Below are 5,558 nucleotides of genomic sequence, written 5' to 3' on the forward strand. Positions count from 1 at the left end.
TTAAATGAAGTTGGTTTGAATACAAGATTCAAATTTAAACTCCATATGTGATTATTCAAATGCCATTTAATTGATTTGTGCTAAACAGCAGCTATAAGTTGTTCTAACATGCATGAAAATGGTACAGATGGATTCCTTGAATTTTTCTGATAATTTTTCATATATAAATTATTTAATTTGGAGTTACGGTTAATTTTCTATGATTTATTGAAGTTTAGGGCATTTTCTGAAATTAATAAATCATTTCTGATTTATTTAAAAACTCCAGAAAACAATTACTGCATCAGCCTGACGTCATGATGACGTCAGCAGGTCAACTGGACTGGCTCGGGTCAAACCTGACGTGTGGGGGCCACACGTCAGTGACACAGGACCTAATCCCGGTCAAACCCAGCGCTGACTGGGGTTTGACCAGGGGTGGGGGCCCACTGTCAGTGGCTGTGGGTTTAATAGTTGGGTCATTAACACTAATTAAGCGTGCCACGTCAGCAGTCGCCGGAGTTTCGCCGGCGACGACCCAAAACGCGGCGGAGACGCACCGGGGTGGCTCGGGTTTCGTCTATACTGCACCGTTTGGTGCGCCCTTTGGCTCTACGGAGAGCTGGCGCGATGGCGCGTCGGATGGTCGTGGTCTCCGGGCCTGGGGTGGCCGGAGTCGACGGCGGCAAGCTCGCTTGCGGCCGCCGGAGCTCAGGTGAGACACGGGTGACCACTAGGGGGCACGAGAGGGCGAGCTGCGGTAGGCAACGGGCTCGTGGAGACGTTCTGAGCACGATGGTGCACTCAGGTGGGAGCTCCAGTGGCTCTGGCCACGACGGCGACGAGGCACGGCGGCGGCGAGCTTCGGCCGTGGTGGAAGATGGAGCTAGGGGACGAAATCAAGTGCGCGGAGTGAGGGGAAGAGAAGAGGAGCTCACGGGGAGTCGGACGAGACGCTAAGTGGGCTCGGGGACGTCCTGTCGGCGGCGAATTGAACGGCGGCGATTGCCGGCCGTGGCGATGGAGATGGCGGTGATGGCGTGGCTACAGGGCACCCGGCGTCGCATGCGTCATGGTGGAGCTTCATGGGGTCGGGACGGAGCTCCTGAGCTCATCGGAAGGGCGAGGGGTGGCCGGTGGCTATGGATGCGACGGCGGCGCCCTCCGGTGGCTCTCGGTGGTGCTCCAAATCGAGAGAGGGAGAGAGCCAGAGCGAGCAGAGAGAGGGATAGCGGTCGGGGACGACTCCGTGGCGTCGTTAGAGGGCTCGGGGAGGAAGCAGGAGGTGGCCAGGGGAAGCAGGAGGTGGCGCGCGCGGCGGCGTCGCGGTGTCTGTCCTCCTGGCAGGGAGGAAGACGACAGGGGGTGGTGGAGATGGGCTGGGCTGGCCAGGTGGGCCTGGTGGGCTGCAGAGGTAAGTCCAGGTAAGGTTTCTCTCCTCTGTCTTTTATTTCTGTTTTGTTTTATTTAATTTATTTTGCCACTGTTTTGAATTTAAAATAATTCAAACAATGCCAAAAAATCCTCTGAATATTTTATATTGCTAGATGGACTTTTCCAAAAGCTTATAAAATATTTCCGGGGGTATTTGAAATTATATTCTAATTATATGAATATAATTCAAATTCAAATAGCTAATGAATTAAATCCAAAGTCCCAAAAATAATTCCTTAAAAATGTTCAATATTTTGGTTGGGACCAGAACCCTTACCAAAAATTATCAAACATTTAAAAGGGCATTTTTGGAGCAATGAATGAGATTTCTAGGGTTTTTGCCCCTCTTTTATTTAAGTTTTTGAGGCTTCCAAAATTCCTCAGTTCAAGTTTCGAAAATATAGACATGATGCACACATGAAGCTAGCCTAGAGCACTACCAGCAGCTAGGGATGTGACAACTCACCCCCACTAAACAAGAATCTCGTCTCGAGATTCAAGCGTAGGGTAAAGTGAAGGGTAACGCAGACTAGTATAATCTTCACGATCCAGGGTGCACTTCAGTTGAACGTTGATTCATTCACCATCATTGTCTTGAAGTCTTGCCTTGAAAAATCCTGTCAACATGACATGGAGGAAAGAAGGAGACTCTAGCAGGGTCGATCTTCTCGAAGATCGAACAACTCACGGAACGAGACATAGGACCATCTCTCGGGTTGAGACACGAGCACACATCCATAGGAATGGAGTGAAGCAGATGACGAAGGTTCACTAGGTAGACCACAATTTCACGCTTAAGAAGGTGGTAATCGATTGTCAACGTAGCGAGGAGTTGAGTTGCTATGATACCACGACGAAACATCCTGGAGGAGGGTGATTCGTAGATTATTTCCTTAAGTGGCAAAAAGAATTACCTTTGATTCAGAGATCATTGAAAACCTTTATACCAGCCTAAGGCAATTCTCAAGCGATCGTTTGGAGGGGGTCAGTAGAATGGCATACTCAGACTTGGATGATGTGGATTACCTTGTTGAAGACAATGCAATGGATGAATTTGCTTATCACCGGAAATGGAAGAGACCCATGGTAGAATGGCACATTGGCGGTGCAAGCTAGGAACAAAATGCAAATGATGGGAATGATTCTAGTAACTGGGGAGAACCCAACAATAGAGAGTGAATCCACTGTTGAGAAGTTATAGCATAACCGAGGAAGTTGAGAGCAAACCTAGCTAGTGCCGATGGTAACACCTAACGCTTGTGCGTGCTCTCAAGAACTTGAGCATTTCCATAATCATCAAGGTTTTACCAATATCCGTGTCAAGGATTCTGGCAACACAACTTACTACCATGATGAATAGCGATGGACGATGCAGATGCAAAGGAAGGATAACACTTCTCAGATTTCACCTTAGCGAGGCCAAGGAACAAAATCTGGATGATCGACCGAGAGACATTTAGCACTCCGCTTCTAATGTTCTCCTTGATGTGCTAGCGTAACCCATTCATAGATATGGTTTGATATCTAGAACATCAAGTAAAAAGGTCGGACTTCGGGATCTCAAAATCCATAGGGGCAACTAGGGAGTAAATCCTACGAAATCCCTATGGGGAGGTGGCCAACTTCCTCAATCAAGATATTATAATAACAGGTCTTCCGGCTGGGTGTGTTGGCCACGACATCCACTTTACCGGTTTTCGAGGGACCGATATTATAGTTCTTGGGAAATGTTCCAAACCATCATATCTGCCTGAGATTCAGATCTGGTTGGTGTCAGGATATTCCAGGCTCATCGAGTCTAGGAAGAAAAATGAAAGTTTGGCAACACAAATCGGACGAGATGACGTTGCGAGATTCTCGGGAAATGAACTACGATAGTAAGCTCCAAAACATGAGCTGGTTTCTGCTACAAACATGTGAACACGTCTGTCCCAGACAAGCATGACCACAAAGTATCTTATAATAAAACACTACCGAGTTCAGGAGGGGAACCATCAGCGAGGATATCGAAGTTTTGTACAAATCCGTCTGGTACCTTCGGGACTAGCACTTAGAACTTATTAATCTTGAACAAATCAATCAGTGCTTGGTGTGCTAGGGACCCATATAGAATGGAGGTTGCAAGTCTCCGAACCACAGAATACTTCGCACGTATGCATGACTGATTTTGGGATGATTCCAAAGGAAACAACATTGACTTTCTCGAATCCACGGCGGCAACTTGCATCAAATGCACATGGACTGGAGGAAGTCACTTCTTACATCCGAAACATATGATTCATGAACTAGCATGAAGAAATGCTTTCAAAAGTTTCCAACACTAGCTTAATGTTCAACAAATCATGGAGGAGATAAGGATGTTGTCAATGGGCTCAACAACAATTCATCCAGGTTTCCTTTTAAAAGGAATTCCATAGTTAAGTGAACACGGTGATAGCATTGGTCAGACCAAAGATGTAATGGTGTATGCTCGAGGGATCAACCACGAATAAGACAACATTACGAGCATCGTTGGTACTGATTTGATTTGACGATAGCCCACACTCAAATCAAAGGATTGATAAGACAATAGGTCCAGCAACTGATCACAAGGACCAATCGATGAAGATATCATCTTTCTTCAACACACCACTACACAAGAATATCCCTTGGAACGAACTAAGTCAGACAAGCTTTTATCTTCCAACTCTCCAAGTTGTTGTCTAGCTTAACCAACTAGCTCAGGGATATCTAACACAGATTCTTGGAGAGAAGGTGGTTCACAAGAACCCAACTTGATCACGAGCTCAACATAACAGTCAGGGGACAACCTGGTAATACTCCGAGAAGATATTCGGAAAATCACGAACCACCGGTATGTTACTAAGCTCGAGAACAATCTCGCTTTTGAGGGCAAGACGATATGATCAAATGAGTGAGGGCTTGACAAGATCCTAACTCATCAATCGAAGGTGCACCGAAATAAGGACTAGTAGCACGATCAGTCTTAGAAGTGATGATTCAAAAACCAACATGCTAAGAATGAAATTATTCCATTTAACTACCAAGCAACGAGGTTGCTGGGAGTATTGATTTCACACATCACAATTCATTTGCGGTATTCCGGTTGCATCAACACGAGGGCCGAGGAATGACTAATGATGGTGAGAAGTATCACTACGTCAAAATTCATGAGAGTTGGTGCAGTCCTCATGACAATTCTGACATAAAGGGGGGTAATACTCCAAGGTAGAACAGAACCAAAAGCTGGATTGGCATTTGATCTGCGGAAGCACAACTCTTGACCCAATCCTAGGATATGGAAGAGGTACTGGAGTTTGTTTCTCCTAGTCATTCCGCGATAGAATGGCTTGACGGACCACAAGAGTAATAGGCATCGATAAACGAACGCACGCATACTCTTGACTATCAATTGATAGACGAAGGTCAGTAGACAACTAAAGAGGGACAACTCAAAGGAACATATAACTTTTTGAGTTGTGGATACATGGGTTGGTATGCCGAACAAAGTTCAACATAATGCTTTCGGATAACCCATGCAGAAAGGTTGAGCTGGCAGAGTCACAATATAGCATGGAGAACTCATCAAGAATAATCCTGTTGTGATATTTCAGTTCAACGAGGAACTTCTGCCATAAGTAGTTCATGGTATTTGGAAGAAGAAGATACCACGGACTTCAAGGACTATCGCAAAGGTTACTAATATCCTAAAGGCACTAGCAATTACTATCAACATGAAGTAGGTAGAGTGAATCTCGGGTTCAGAACCCAGGAGTAGAATACCTACTACTAAGTAGCATCACGGGATGCTTCCGAGAATAAAGGCCAGAATCATCACACTGGGAACACAGATCATGGCTAGACCACTAGATGATCCCCTAAGCACTTAGGGTCATAATAATAATTCCAACATATATGTCGAGGCAATAATTATCTCAACACACCGATTAGTGTGGTTAATCTGGCCCAAAGGAACATCGAGGCGGGAGGAAGGAATTTGCAAATTGCTTCAAACTATTTAGAAACCTGGGATGACTCGGACAGCATAACGGCTATAATTGCTCAAAAAGATTTGAGACAATCACAAAATGGTGGCATAACCACTCAGGAGCACAATATCAAGGTTTCGAGATCAACAGTTAACA

Source organism: Triticum aestivum, chromosome 2A, assembly GCF_018294505.1.
Source record: "Triticum aestivum cultivar Chinese Spring chromosome 2A, IWGSC CS RefSeq v2.1, whole genome shotgun sequence".
NCBI classification, from domain to species: domain Eukaryota; kingdom Viridiplantae; phylum Streptophyta; class Magnoliopsida; order Poales; family Poaceae; genus Triticum; species Triticum aestivum.